The sequence below is a fragment of the Macrobrachium nipponense genome, chromosome 46 (assembly GCF_015104395.2).
Source record: "Macrobrachium nipponense isolate FS-2020 chromosome 46, ASM1510439v2, whole genome shotgun sequence".
NCBI classification, from domain to species: domain Eukaryota; kingdom Metazoa; phylum Arthropoda; class Malacostraca; order Decapoda; family Palaemonidae; genus Macrobrachium; species Macrobrachium nipponense.
This window is the reverse complement of record NC_061106.1, coordinates 32,994,583-33,011,571: the sequence shown is the minus strand read 5'-3', so window position 1 is coordinate 33,011,571 and position 16,989 is coordinate 32,994,583. Positions and strand designations below refer to the sequence as shown.

At 38.2% G+C, this 16,989-nt stretch overlaps 1 protein-coding gene across 13 annotated transcripts in view; it reads right to left on the bottom strand.

Moving 5' to 3' along the window:
* LOC135214883 (dystrophin-like) overlaps positions 1 to 16,989 on the bottom strand; it is a 1,767,410-nt gene that overhangs the window by 731,273 nt on the left and 1,019,148 nt on the right. The gene's annotated exons all lie outside the window — the stretch shown is intronic.

Here is a 16,989-nt window from a genome sequence, read left to right as displayed (position 1 = left end):
AAAACAGTAATTAGATTTAGCCTCAACTTGTGAAGACGCTCCCAGAATGGGAAAAAACCTACAAAGGAAACAATCAACTTTAGGTCAAAAAGAGAAAACTTGGGAGAGTCAAAACTACATACGAAACAAAATAAAGTAGAAGGGAATGATAATAATAATTACATTTAGCCTAAAGTTGTGAAGACGTTACAAAAAAAAAAAACTTATAAAAGCGAATGAAAATCACACTCGAGGGAAATAAAATAAAAGGGTATGATGACAATAATAACCACCGATATTAAACCTAGAGTTGTGAAGACGGTACCAAAATGGAAAAAAAAAAAAAGACGGAGAAAGAGAAATGAATGAAATGTGATACCTGCCAATGGGTCTACCCGTCAGGGGAGAGAGAGAAAGAGAGAAGTCACCTGACGACAAAGCGACGACCTGCCATAAATTCCACCTTCGTGGGAAACTAACTGGTACTACGACCGCATAAAACAACCTCCCAATTGGAGTCAGGTGCTCGATACTATGTCACAACGGTGTTCCTTTACTCACTACGCGAACAGGTCTTAAAAACATTCTAATACACGTTTTGTACAGGAATGAAAACTTATAGCTGTCTGAAACTGCTACTGTAAGTGATAAGAAATAAATATATTGTTAATCAAAATTTAAACAAAACCAATATGATGAACTAAGTAATAAGAACTAATTTCAAAATGGCAAATTCTGGGAGTCTGTAGGCATACTAGAATGAGAGAGAGAGAGAGAGAGAGAGAGAGAGAGAGAGAGAGAGAGAGACTCGTTAATTATCGCATTGGATCACGTTACACCCATCCATATGCAAAGGATCAAAAGACATAAAGACATATCTTAAGCAGTGCCACCCATCTCACGCTTGACTCTAGACAGAACAGCAGGGCTCCGACTGATATTGGCTCTTGTTCTATCCACCGGCTGGCTCTCTTCCTCCTACAATCCTACAACCCCACCTAAAATATTTCATCTTCAAATTCCGCCGAGGCTGAGGGCGGGCGAAAACACGCTTGTATGCACATACATACATATATGCTTACATTCCGATACGGAAATATAATGATGGGGGAACGCTGCGTAGTCAAGATTTCCCGGCTGTGCTGAAATGCTCTCTCTAATGCATATTAGCAAAGGTACAGCAGACAAAAAAAAAGTGTTTCCATATTAGCAAACAAGAGTAGACAAGTAGAAAAGAGTAATAAAGTAGACAAGACCTAAAATACCAAAATAAAATCATGCTTCGAAGAGTTCTGTGAAATGAAATGACTATCGCAACAGTACTCTGCGCAGTGAAGTGGGTTACGTGCTCGCCTACCGATTCGGTAGTCTCGAGTTCGATTCCCACACTCTGCCAACGTGGAATCAGAATTATTTATCTATGGTGATTAGAAATTCATTTCTCGATATAATGTGGTTCGGATCCCATAATAAGCTGTAGGTCCCGTTGCTAGGTAACCAATTGGTTCTTAGACACGTAAAAAATATCTAATCCTTCGGGCCAGCCCTAGGAGCGCTGTTAATCAGCTCAGTGGTCTGGTTAAACTAAGATATACTTGCTCAATGAAGTAAATGTCTCAGTTATAAAGGCAAAATGATGATATCAGGAGAAAAATAACTACAGGCAATAAAATAAAACTATTTAAAATTCTGAGGATTATTCAAGGATGGACTGTGGTCTTTCCGAGAAATGTTACGATACATGTTGATTAAATGAACGCTCTCGGCTAAGGATTGAATTTCAAGGTTCTCAAATGCTACAAGAAATTCTAAGTGTGTTAACCCACGTTGGGAAGATTCAGTTATACAACAATTCAAGTCTAAATGGAGAACAATGTGCATTTGTTTTTCGTTCCAAAGTGAGAAGTGATACACGGAACCATCCACAATTATGGTACTAAAAGGGAAATAAGATATATATTGATAGACATTATCAAAAACAAGTTCATTCAAAATCCTGAGTCAGATAAGCCAGCAACATGATTTGCATCGTGGGAAACAAAACTTCAATCAATTCACGTGAAATAAATACAAACTTTCACTCTCTCAATGTTCTCTCTGGGTGGAAAAAAAGAAACACAATAAGTAATACTTTTGATTAAATCCGTCAACATTTCGTCCGGACCAAAGACAAACAAATACACGACACCGCAGGCGAGTACTTTGGTTGAATGTCAAACTGCACACACACACACACCACACACACACACAAAGCCTCCTTAATTTCAAACTTTAATGTCCACTGGAAAACTGGGAGTTTCTTTTGAAACAAACTTCAGGGATAACAAATATCGTGCCAGACACTGGAACAGTTGGACCCGTATGGGAGGAGGAGGAGGAGAGAGAGAGAGAGAGAACAGGAGAGAGAGAGAGGAGGAGAGAGGAGAGGAAGGGGGAAAGGAGGGGGAGGAGGAGGAGGAGGGAAGCAAAAATGGACTTGGGAAAAGACTACAGAGAGAGAGAGAGAGAGAGAGAGAGAGAGAGAGAGAGGAGAGACAGAGGCGAAGGAGGGAAGCGAAAATGGACTTGGGAAAAGACTAGAGAGAGAGAGAGAGAGAGAGAGAGAGAGAGAGAGACTTTTTGGGGAAGAGGGACGGAATCGGCCGTGTGATCCAATCATCTGTAACTCATCGCCATAATCCGATGACTTCCCCTTCGGTAGCCAGACCATATGATAGGGCCAATGTGTGCATACAATTAAAACACTTTTTTTTCTCTAAATTGCTGTTTAGCGCGAACAAACAGTTTTGCGACCGCATGGCCGCTTTTCCATGACCCATCCCAGATTAATGAAATTTAACGCTATTTATCAAATTAACATTTTTTCAATCAACTGCAACCCGCAACAAATTTCGCAGTTTTTGTGTCTCGTTAAATAATAACTTATAGAAAAATATTCAGTAAAACTGTACATTCGATTTAATTCAGTCATTTTATAAAACCAATTTTTACTTGAAACCATTCATAAATATATTTGCATAAAAGCCAGCAATTAATAAAGACAAGATTATAAATTATTTGCGATAACCTACGCAATAAACCGAAAATAAATGTAAAAACAAAAGAAAACATTAACGCCATTCTTTAGGTTGGGCAAATTAAAACTTACACTTGTCGCACTCATATCAATAAAAAGTAAACTACTCTACACAAAGCACGAAATCTTATAGTATGTCACAAACTTGGTTTTGATCAATGTCTAAAATCTGATTCTTGTGCAGATTACGGATCAAGTTATGGCAAACAGTTTTATTTTCAGGCTGAATATTAAAATAAATCAACATCAACTAACTTACACACAGGCACACATAGTATATATATATTCATATATATATATATATATATATATATGTATGTATGTATGTATGTATATATATATATATGTATTTATGTATGTATATATATATATGTACGTATTTATGTATGTATGTATATATGTTGTCAAGTACCGGCTTTTTTCATTAATTAAACGGATCCGTGTACATATTGTATATACCTAAATAAATAACTAATGGTAACCTTCTTTCGTAATAAGTACGAAATCTTGAAATTAAGTTAAAATGTAGCTCTCCAGTATCCTTGTAAAACCTACCTTCTGATTCCCCCTCCTGTCTCGTTCTCCTTACTCCCCCTCTCTCCCCATCCCCCCCACACGTTTTCCTTCGCTCTGGCTGATTTGCCACCTGTGTGTCTCGTCCCAGCTCCTGCCTTGTAAGCGCTTGTTAAGAACTTCTCTGATCATTGTGAGTACGGTTATTATACCATATGATATTTTGGATTTGGTATTGGGCAGAATATTTAGTTTATTATGTTGGTTATGTTAATTAATTGGTAATGTTTTGATATGTTAAGTTTTGTTAATTAAATGTAATTGTTTTATTGTTTTTTCCATATAACCTATTGTTAATTTTGTGGTATTTAACTTGAACCTTGACAAATGGGGGGGGCCTGACCGGGATCTCTAAATTTAAAAATTAAATTCTGCCCAAATCCATTTCAAACGTAACATTTTGTATTCTGATCGTGGGATATGATTATCATGTGTTGGATATAATGTTACAGTGCGCAAAGTAATTCAGTTATGTTTCAACAGTGATACGTATTCCTTTAAGAGTAAGCTTTATTTTTAGGGCTAACGAGGTATCTCGATTGTTCTGTCCGCGAGCCACCATCGACCTCAAGTGTCTTTAAACTTTAATTACGGTTGTAACTAAGCCAATATAGTTTATAATCGGGTCTTGAGCACTGATTAACCACTTTCGTTGTATTTGGAGCATTCAGCGGAAAATCATAAGGTAACATATTTTGCTTAGCGGCCGTCGACATGGGTAGTTCGTGTAAATGCTCGTTATAAAACTAATTATCCATTGTCCGAAGCATTCTTTTCCGAGGTGTTAACTTCAGAATTCGCTTCCCAGTTTCCATTGTGCACATTTATTATGATTTCAAGTTGTTTAACACAGTATAAGGTGTAGACTATATCCTACTTTCAGAGGTAGCAATTGTCTAACAAGGTGTTACTAACAGGTAGACGCTCTTAAAACTCAAAATGCCGCTCTTTAGTGTTGATGATTTTCATAGTGACCAGCGTCACACCTGACTTCCATTGTTGTCGCTAATAAGAATGAACTTTTGTTGTTAGCAGCTAAATTTGGGGTAGCTCTTCCTCCTAATGCGAAGAAGGATGTAGTACGTAATTACATAGTACAGCATTGTATAAGTGAAGACCTAGTGGATAGTTCTGAGGGCAGCAAATATATCGTAGACGTGGGTGATAAATCGTCGGATGTAGAGTATATGAAGCTGGCTATTCAGTTAAGAGCAAACGAAAAGGGAAACCATAAATGCTGAACTAGAGAAGAAAAAGAGAGAGTTGGATATAGAAAATCAGGCTTTATTAGAAAGACAGCAAAAGGAATTGAGTTTATTCAAGCTAAATTAGACTATGAAGCTCAGTTAGCTCAGCAAATGGAAGAGAGTTAAAATCAGGTTAGCTATGGAAATAAAAAGCAGGGAATTAGAACTAGAAGCTAGACAACCAATGAAATTATGATTTTGACTAGATGCATCAAGTTAGTTCCTAAGTTCGATGAGACTGAAGTTGACGTGTTTTTTAAGAATTTCGAAGACTTGGCTTCTTACATGAAATGGCCTCTTGAACAATGAGGAGGTGGGTTTTTTGGGGGCTTCATTAAGCCTAAGTTGGTCGGGAAGGCTGCCACTGTTGTTGGTAGTCTGGTAGGCGAATTGAGCTATATGGTAATCAAAAAGGCTGTTTTAGATGCATATGCTGTGACTAGTGAAGGTTTATCGTCAGAAGTTTTTCGTATTATGCTAAGCCCCATATTACTTGACTGGGACTGATTTGCTGCAGAAAAATTAAGGTTGTTTAAAAAGTGGCTTGACTCAGAAGATGTAGTTACTTATGAGGAATTAATTAATCTCATTGTAACTGAGGAATTTAAGAGACTTCTCCCTCAAAATATCATGTTGTATATAGCTGATAAGGAAGAGAAGAATCTCAAAAAGGCCGCTGTTTTGGCTGATAACTATTCATTAATACATAAAGGCAGTCTGGGTAATGTAAAACAACATAGAGCAGAACCGCTGGGTGATAAAGATGGGAAGACTTATAGGGGTTTGTTTGCAATTATTGTAAGAAGGAAGGCCACATGATTAGTAATTGTCCGAATCCTGCATGTAAGAGGGGAAAAGTGACTGAAAACAAGAGCTCCAGTTAAGGTGTTCCCAGGATACAAATCAGACGCCGGTAAAGAATCTGCAATGCATTGCGTTATCACAGGATAAGAATTTGTTTGAAAAATTCATTTGTAACGGTAAAATATCATTGCACAGTAGTGATAAACCCATTAAAGTAAGAATGTTAAGGGATACAGGTTCAAACCAAAGAAATCATTTTAATTAAAAATGTTGTTCCAAATCTCACGTTGCTGATGAAAATGTCAGTCAGGGATTTAACTTGACGCTAAACTATTGCCGCTTACAGAAGTGTTCGTGGATTGTCCGTATGTAACTAAGTAGTGTAAAAAATGGCTGTTAGAGAATGGGAATTTCCCCTTGCCAAATTGTACAAGTGTTACTTGGTAACGATCTTGCTGGAGAACTGTTGTTACCCAATCTGATAATGTATGAAACTCCTGGAATAATAGAGGAAAGTGATGAAAGAGATCGTGAGTGCGAAAAAGAGGAAAATGAGTAAAAGGATGTCAAAAAGTGGAGGGTTGTGTTAATGTGACGACCCGCAGTATGGTTAATAATGATCGAGTGAAAGTAAGTGTACCCAACCTCGCAGATAAAGTACAAATGAACAAGAAAAGCCTTGTAAAGTTACAGAAAGAAGATCCAACTTTAAAGGGTGTTTATAAGCAAGCATTGGAGAAAGGAATGGAAAAGGTACCTGGATATTACTTTAAGGATGATTTGTACTTTTCAGGTTATATAGACCTCCTAGGCTGGGTAATTGATGAAACCTGGAGTGACAAGAGAACAGTTAATAGTCCCTCATGATTTACGTAAAGATTTATTGGAGCTCGCTCATAATGTTTATTCACATTTTGGAATTACTAAAACTTACAACCGCTTAGCTTATGATTTTTTCTGGCCTAAAATGAAGGCGGATGTTGTAAATTTCATTAAACATTGTCATATTTGTCAAATTGCCGTAAACCTAATAAGGTTATACCAAAGGCACCTTTGAATCCTATTATTGTACCTCATGAGCCATTCCATCGTATTATCCTTGATTGTGTAGGTCCACTGCCTAAGACTAAGAAAGGTAATCAATATCTTGTGACTATAATGTGCCCACCCTACCTCACGATTCCTATTGCACTTCCAGTCAAGAATATTTCATCTAAAAAATGTTCTTAACCACTTACTCAAAGTATTTTTTACAACTTACGGGTTTCCTAAGGAAATCCAGTGTGATATGGGTAACCAATTTTACTAGTGATGTTTTTCAGAAAAACTCTGAAATGAGTTTTGTTATAAAAGTGTCTCTCATCTCCTTATCAACCCCAGAATCTCAGGGAGCATTAGAACGGCATCATCAGACTTTAAAGTCTTTGCTTAGGAAATTTTTGTATTGAATCTGAATCTGATTGGGATGAAGGCATAGACTATTTACTATTTGTAATTAGGGAAGTACCTCTGAGTCTCTAGGTGTATCCCCTTTTGAAATGCTATACGGTCGTAAAGTACGTGGTCCTTTACAAGTAGTTAAAGATAAGTTACTTGACAGGTATAACGTGAGGCTATAACAGTGGTCAGTAACCTACAGAAATTAAAGGGAAATAAATTATTAATAAATTCATAAATTTGCCCTAAACAACTTGTGTAAAAATCAAGAAGAGATGAAAATTAGGTATGATAAAAACAGTAAAGATAGGAATTTAATGTGGGAGATTTAGTCTTGCCTTCTATCCCATTACTGGTTCTCCTTTTAAAAGTAAGTTTTCTGACCCTTATGTTATACAGAAACGTTTAAATTAATCAAAATTACATCATAAAAACTCCAGATAGACGTAAAAGAACTCAGTTAGTCCATGTCAATATGCTTAAAGAATATCATCCGCATTCCTCTGCTGCTCTATTTTGTTCCAGAGACACAGATATTGTAAAACAAAAGTCCACCACCTTAAAGGATGTAAATTCTTTAGGCTAAATGAAATCCCATCTTGGCTGACTTTTCTAATAAAGAAATCTTAGAATCTCTTCCGCAGTATCTACAGCACCTAAATGAGGAGCAACGGTGTGATATTAAGAATCTGCTACGACAGTATGAAGATGTATGCAGTGATAATCCCCGAGAATGCAGTGTTAATCCCCGAGAATGCAGTGTTATTTCTCACGACATTGAGTTATTGCCAGGAACTCGTCCTATACGACAAAACTACTATCGAACCAATTTTTGAAAAAACGGAAGGTAATGCAAGAAGAGGTGAGTATCTACTGAAGCATAAACTTGCTGTGCCTAGCAAGTCTCCTTGGGCTTCTCCTTGCTTACTAGTGCCCAAGTCTAATGGTAAGGTCAGGTTATGTACAGACTATAGAAAATTAAATTCGGTAACCATTAAAGACAGTTATCCCCTGCCACGTATTGATGACATACTGGACTCCATTGATAAGTCGAAATATTTAACCCAAGTCGATATGCTGAAGGGTTATTATAAAGTCCCATTGTCAGGGAGAGCGAAGGAGATGTCCGCCTTTATTACTCCCTTTGGGTTGTTCCAATATGAAAGACTTCCTTTTGGTCTGTGCAACGCCACCTGCCACATTTCAGAAAGAATGATAAATGATGTCATAAGAGATCTGGATGGTGTTTACGGTTACTTGGATAACATTCTTGTAGTATCTGACACATGGGAGGAACATCTTTGTAAACTTAAAGCACTTCTTGATAGATTTAGAAGGTTGGGTTTGACAATAAATCTTGCTAAATCAAACTTTGCTAAAGCTCGTGTAAATTACTTGGGGACATGTTATTGGAAGCGGGGAAATCTTGCCTAAAAACCACTAACATAGAGCTATATTAAATTCCCATCCCGTACCTACAAACAGAAAAGTAATGAGATTCATTGGAATGACCTCCTATTACCGTAGATTTTTGCAAGAATTTCAGTAATGTAGCTCATCCGTTGATAAACTTGACTAGTACCAAGACTAAATTCGTATGGGATGAAATCTTTGTCAAGACTCCTTCAAACAGATCAAAAGCCTACTTTGCTGTAAAACCAGTATTAACAACTCCTGATTCTTCAAAACCTTTTGTTTCTCCATTATAGATGCATGTGACTACGGTGTTGGTGCTGTCCTCCTACAAGAGAAGCCTGAAACTTAACTTGCTTCACCCTGTGTCTTACTATTCATGCAGGTTGAAGAAGCACCAAAGGTCGCTATCTACTGTGGAGAAAGAACTCCTAGCTATAGTACAAGCCTTGCAGAAATATGAAGTCTACGTTTTCCACAAATAACCCCATTACTGTGTACACCGACCACAACCCCCTCGTCTTCTTGAACAGAGCTCGAATGTGAACCAGAAAATTTTTAAGATGGTCTCTCTACTTGCAAAACTTCAATACAGTGTTCAGCACATTCGTGGTCAAGACAATCGTATAGCTGATGCACCTGTCAAGACACCCGTACCAGGGAATATCGTACCTTCATAGGTTACGATCTCTTCAGCGGGGAGGAGATGTCAAGTACCGGCTTTTTTTCATTAATTAAACGGATCAGTGTACATATTGTATATACCTAAATAAATAACTCATGGTAACCTTCTTTCGTAATAAGTACGAAATCTTGAAATTAAGTTCAAAATGTAGCTCTCCAGTATCCTTGTAAAACCTACCTTCTGATTCCCCCTCCTGTCTCGTTCTCCTTACTCCCCCTCTCTCCCCATCCCCCCACACGCGTTTTCCTTCGCTCTGGCTGATTTGCCACCTGTGTGTCTCGTCCCAGCTCCTGCCTTGTAAGCGCTTGTTAAGAACTTCTCTGATCATTGTGAGTACGGTTATTATACCATATGATATTTTGGATTTGGTATTGGGCAGAATATTTAGTTTATTATGTTGGTTATGTTAATTAATTGGTAATGTTTGGATATGTTAAGTTTTGTTGAATTAAATGTAATTGTTTTATTGTTTTTTTCCCATATAACCTATTGTTAATTTTGTGGATTTAACTTGAACCTTGACAATGTATATATATATGTGTATTTATGTATGTCTATATATATATGTATGTATTTATGTATGTATGTATATATGTATATATATATACCTATACATATATAATAATTTTATAAGCATCAAGTAAGCAACTTAATTATATACCAAAATAAGGAAGGTAATCCATAGATTTCACCTGTGAGGTAACAAAGCGTAACGTTGAAAAGCAGAGTCTTATTATATGACGCACATAAAATCAAATGGAAATTGTGAACTACCAGACAGAGGATCTGGTAAATGAAATGTGACGCCCAAGTGGCAAGATTAGAGTAAATTACAACTCCTTTCTGCGACCTACTCCAATGAGGTTTTGCTGACTGACGTAGATATACATTTTAAAAGCTTTTAACGTTAGGTTAGTAGTATTTTACATTTTAGTTTGAACGCTTTCACTTTTAAGGCAATCCCCTCTAGACAAACAAGAGAATAAGCAGCTCCTGATGTTTCTATTCGCTCTGAGAAAAGTTGTAAGGATCAGGCAAAATCCTCTTGTACCACTATTATCATAATTTTACGTCCTGCACAAATATATGCCTCGCTCGACCATTGCTTCCACAATGCATTCTGAGAGGTTGTTTTCGTTAAGCATATTCTTCACTCTGCTACACGCTCTTTGTCTATAAGTATCTTGCTTTCTGCTTACTCGAGAATATCTATTTATTCTTGGTCACTAATCCTTACTATAATCCAACATCCACTTGCATAGTGTTAAATAAACAGACACACATACATACATATATACGTATATATATATATATGTATATATATATATAATAAATAAATATAATATATATATAGTTAATATATATATCCATAAGGCCACGAAGGAAAAATAAACCATGGGAGTTCTCTGCAAGATCTTTCGACTTTTACGTCCTTTACTCGAAGAAAAGGACTGAGTAAAGGACGGTTAAGTCGAAAGATCTTGCAGAAACTCCGTTGTTTATTTCCCTTCCCTAGCTTATACCTTTGATTTATGGATTTATTACGTTCCAAACTTTCGTGATTCAGTAATACATATTATATATATATATATATATATATATATACATACATACATAGTACATACATACATAAACACACACACACACATATATATATATATTCATTATACACACAAACACACACATATATGTTTGTGCGTGTGTGTGCGTACATATTCAACGTTGTCAAATGTCTTTTCTTAAATACAAGAAATGTATCAAAACACTTCCTATTAACTTATTGCCAAAGTATTCATTTAAAGGTATCTTATGAAACATAAGTTTACTCCACATACTTCTGGTGAAGACTACCCGAATGCGAAATGAATCACCAGTCAGTCTCAATAAACCCAGGGCGGATTTATAAGTGGTGTGGTGGTTAGCAGGATATGAGGGTTAACTCTGGGAAAACTACCAAGCACTGGGTTTCTTTCCCCTATCATTAATTATTATCCAGGCCACTGTAGGAGGGTTTACTATTTGCCCCTCCGTTAAAAAGTTTATTTCAAAATGGTATATCATCAAGCCTCCTTAGTTAGTGAGTGGTACTCGTTTTGAACAAATAAATCGGTATGGTTCTACAGCTGAGCATTGTCAGCGCCTCACTGCCTTACTGCCATTTGACACCTCCCACTAAAAGTATGGAACAGAATTGATCTCTCACACTGATCCTAGAGAGAAGAATGGAGCTCTCCCGTTAAAAATATGAAACAGAAATAACCTCTGCCAACAATAATCTCTCCCACTAAAACAATGGAACAAAAATGACCCCTACCATCAAGAGTGTGGAACAAAAATAATATCTCCCACTAAAACTGGAACAAAAATTACTTCTACCCTCAAGATTTTGGAACAAAAAGAATCACTCCGACTAAAACAATGGAACAAAAATGACCTCTACCGTCAAAAGTGTGGAACAAAAATAATACCTCCCACTAAAATTGGAACAAAAATGACCTACCCAACCATGACTGCATAAAACCCTAAGTAATGCCTGCAGTGCATCTCATGAGGTGCACTGACGGCACTATCCCCCTACGGACAACATCACCTGTTTGCCAATGTCATTACTGTCGTAGAAATCGACAAATGCAAAGGTATTCTAGTCTTATTTCAAAATTGACAACTAATGCAATTTGCAAAGACCATTTTAACTTCGCATGACTCTTGTTCTGCACATTAAAAGAACAACAAGGGAAGAACGACTGCAAAATGCAATATAATGAATATATACATTTACCGCGACACACACACACCTACACAGGCATACATACAATCTGTGAATCTCACATTAGAGACAACAATATACGAGAAAAAAAAATTCTTCAACCTTTATGTCATTCACCAATAGGTGTAACTGGTTGTCCTTCAAATCTTGATTTGCAAGACGTCCAGGAACTGATGAGAGTGACTTTCACCTTACGCAGCGGACATTAGACCTTCGCAGCTCCTAAAGGCCTGTCCACACGACCGGGCCTGATCGGCGGACCTCCCCTCTAACGGGCACACTTGATGGGCAAACCGTCAAATTGCCCGATGGGTCTAGTAGCAAAATCACCATGGTGGTGCCCGATGGCTTGAGCTTCGACCCTGGCAGACGTACGTTAACCATATACATTTCTTTTACCGAGCCATTCTTTGCACCATATTCTCTTCTTTTTCCTCCAACACAAAGCAATTATCATGCTATACAGTATCTTCCTTGCGGTAGGGACCATGTTTATCGTACCGCACAGAACACACTATTGGCATCGTCGGGCACGCCCACCTCTCCATCGCCTCACCCGTGTGGACAACATTCAAGGGTAAGCCCGCCAGAATTTGCCCGTCAACCCCGGAGCACGCCGATCAGGCCCGCTCGTGTGGACAGGCCTTTAGATTCTCATCCTCCTGAAGACTAAATGATTTATGCGTTTCTAAAGAGAAAAGTAAATTAACAGCTAGGTTATTAACGACGATTTTAGGAGGAATTTTACATCGCCATTATTATTGTTATTATTATCATTATTATACTACGACCTTGATGGCGCGCGCTACACTCCGCTGGAACCCGGCGCTGCCCGTCAAGTCACCTCTACCTACTCAGCCGCCATCCGTGGCTGACAAACAGGTTTGCTGGAGAAGGGTGGATGTGACATCATGTCTTCCCTTTCTCCCGGCCCAGACAAACAAGATCCACTCGGATTTTTACTATTATAATTATTATTATTATTCAGCAGATGAAACCTATTCATATGGACCAAGCCCACCAAAGCGGCCACTGACTTGAAAAAGAAGCTTCCAAAGAATAAGGTTTTCATTTGGAAGAAGTTAGAGAAGGCAAAAGGAAATACATAAAAGAAATCCCACTTATTAAAAAATAAGAAAAAAAAGAATAAATTAATAGATACAAATGCATTAAACTGCAAGGAATAAATCTTGAACTCAAAGATGGCAACACAAGTTGGCATAAAACTAAAATAACATTCACAAACACAATCTAATTTACCTTTGAGCTTTATCATATAATAATAACAAAGCAATCAACATAATGATTTAAAAGGATCTCATTGCGGTAAAATTTAATGTGAATGATACGATTTTGCTTCAATATGAATATACGATTTGCATTAAGTAAGAAAATGCTTGAATCGCGAGAAATGTGTATAACAAAATATCACGAATTCTGCTTACCGAATAATAAAAGCTAGCAGAGTGCATTCCAAATTATAACTTTAAAACTATAAATAACTTTCAAAACGACCTGTAGAAACAATAATAAATAATAAAAAACTGAACTGTAAATAGTAATCAGTCCTGCTCTTAAGACTTCCGCAACTATATATGAGACCCTCTATTCTAAATCGACAGATTGAAATTAAAATGCATTATATCACCCGCCAGGAAAAAAAAAAAAAAAAAAAAAAAGTTCCACCATTCATCATTCTTCTCACAATCCACTTCGAAGGTCATTACTCACTACGTCACCAGTTTTAATCAAGTGATTACCGGCCAACGCAGATAACGTTCAAAACTCATATCGTGAGTTTGTGCGCGTGATGAACAACGACGGTTGCTGGTTACCGCCGCGAGGAAAATAATAATAATAATAACAATAATAATAATAATAATAGCTGGATGCTTCGTGCAACCAGCACAACCTCCCCTTTGACAATTTTGTTTCTTTCCCCAATCAGTCGACCGTATGTCGTCTAGTACAATTCGCCACTTAGATATTGAAAACATTTATTCCAGCGTTTGTTTCATGGCGGCCCTTGCTTCGGCAGAATTGACATTCGGGACATGACGCAGCTAATGGAACTCGGTGCAGAAAGGACGAAAATATGAAACACATCAGGTCCCCGTTGTGAATTCTGTTATTGAATCATTCAGGGCGGTCAAATGACTATCCATGGTCCGTTGTGCGCGCGATCTCTTTAAAAGGACATTACAATTTTATTTCTGGGAATACTTCATCACCGACGTCATTCTAGCTTGGTCACTATAAGAGAAGAGAAGAAAATGTTGGTCGTGGATTAAACGAGGGGAAAAAGGAGAGTATAGGTAAAAATGTCAATGGGCTTTGAAAGGAGGGAGGGAAAGGTGTCAATGGACTTTAAGGGGAAAAAATGTGTCAGTGGGCTTCCATGGGGGAAAAGGTGTCAATGGACTTCTAAGGGAGGTGTCAATGCATTTATGCAATAGAAAAAAGGTGTTGTCAAATTAACATAATTTATTGATAGTTTATTTTCTTAAATGAGCCTTGTAACTTAGTTTTAAGTGTTCTCTTATATTTAGTTCAGCAGCTGTATTTTTTTTACGTTAACGTAACGTTCAGTGCTTTTGCTCAGTGATTCCTCCTCTTGTTGTGAATTACCTAACTATCGGGTTAACGATTGTTTTTATTTTGTTTTCGAGTTGGAATGGAACTGTAGTGCTGTGAGTGGAGGCCGGCCAAAAAATAGTTCGGGCTGTATAGAGCTTCTGGACGTATGCTCTTTTGTTGGCAGCCTTCTGGAGATTTGTCTTACGCCTTTTTGGAGGAATACTCCGACGGACCTCCCTTGGAAGTGGTTTTGCGTAATGTGCTGAGCCATCTACGGCCTACGTACATCGTTGGAGTTTGATCACGGCTGTGATTTCGCAGGTGTTAGTCACTTGCGACGCCCCTGTACTCCTGTTTCCCGCCTGAGGATTTGGCGGAAGACGTGGTCGTCGCTGTCCCGCCACGTAGGAGGCGTTACGCCAACCACTGTCCGGTGTTGTCCATCTCCAGCTGCTGGTCCGGGAGAGCTTAGGGCTCGTGAGGAGGCACGTAGGGAGGCAATTGCCAGGTAAGAGGAGATTATCCTGTGTTGTCCCTCGGGATCGAACTCTACCCCTGTATCTACCTGGACAATTCGTCGAGCTCCGCCCTGTTTAGCTGCCGGGAGGCGGGTAGAACAACCTCCGTGAACTCCTGTGCACTTCGTTGTACGCGAGGATCTGCGTAATCAAATATTAATCTTATTTGTATATATATATACATGTTATATTGAGTGGTCGGTATTTGGTATTTTTGCCCCTCAAAATGTTTATTTGAATTAGTTTTAAGTTTAGAACTGCACGGTTAGGTAGGAGATTTAAGTTTTCCTAACTTCATTTTCTCTGGTCTTCCTTCTTTCTTATATTTTGTAGGCTAGTGGTTGGTTTTATTATTGGGCCCGTGTTATTATTATTTGAGCCTTTGGCATATTATATTCTTTACTTTGTTAGGGTTAGCTTTCAGTATTAGGAGTCCTTGTATTTTGTATATTTAATGTTAAGTTTCCTCACAAGGCTTATTTAGTGTTAAGTGTATTTTGTAATTAAATATTGTTAATTTTGTTCTGGTGTTTGTGTCCACATTCCTCATACCCTGTGTACTTTCTTACTGCCTACGATCCCTGTGATTATTGAAATATAAAGAACCTGTATTACGGCCAAAGGGGTCGTAACAATTTGGCGACCGTGACAGGATCGTACGCAGGTGTGCACAGAGTTTGGGTTTGTGGAGCAACTCTGGATAGGTTGCAATATTTAATTTGGTTTTGTTGCTTGCCTTACTTTCCCCCCTTGTAGGTAATTCACTATGGAAGACTTTGTTTTTGACCCAGCCGAATTTTTGGGCTCTGCTGACTGCTTAAAATATCTTGCCATATTAAGTAAAGAGCATTTGAGGAGTTGTGCTCGTTGGTTAACTATTTCTTTTAGACCCACGGACACTAAGGCTCAGTTGTTGTTGTCTGTTAAGGCGATGGTGGCTCGTGGTATAGCTGAGGGTGAGGATTTGGCTAGGGATATGATTAGTGGAACTTCTGGAGAAGATAATTCTGTTGATGAAGAGGTCAGTGTTAATCCTGGGCTGTCACTATTTGAGGACCACCCTCGTACTGGTGTTATGTATAATGGTCCAGCTAATTTAACAGTAAAAACTAAAGTTTCTAATAACCCCTTTGTAGAGGTACAGCCAGAGCCAGTACAGTCTGTGGTGAATCCTGAAAATGAGGACCTTAGTTATAATTTGTAAAAGAATAGAATTATTGAAGGTACAATTCGAAGAGAATGAGAGGGCGAGGCGCCATGAGTTGGAAATGGCTAGAATTAACTTAGACTTGGCTAGGTTGCGAGCTAACCCTGACTTTAACAGTACTCCCACCGGTCCTTCCGATAGGTTTAACATGAGTGCGGCATTGAAGTTGGTGCCCGTGTTTGATGAGGGTAATGTGCCGGAGTTCTTTAAGGCTTTTGAGCGGGTGGCCACTAGGTTGTCTTGGCCCACTGAGATGTGGACTGTACTAATTCAATGCAGGTTAGTAGGCAAGGCCATTCGCCAATATAATGCTTTGGAAGAGAGTGTAGCCAGAGATTATAGTAGGTAAGCGTTGATTCTCAAGGCATATGACTTGGTCCCTGAGGCTTATCGCCTGAAATTCCGAACTTCTATGAAGCCCAATACTATGTCTTATGTAGAGTATGCCCGTCTTAGGAGGAGCAGTTTGATGACTGGGTAAAGAGTCGTCAGGTGGTCTCCTTCTCCTCCTTGAGGGAGCTGATGCTACTTGAGGAATTTAAAAAAACATGTAGTAAAAAACTTAGAATTCACCTGGAGGAGGTTAAAGCGTGTAACTTAAGTAAAGCCGCTCAGATAGCTGATGAATATATTTTAACACACCGTGTAGGTAACAGTAGTTTTGGCCCATCAGTCTTTAAATCCCAGCCTGACAGGCCGAACAATA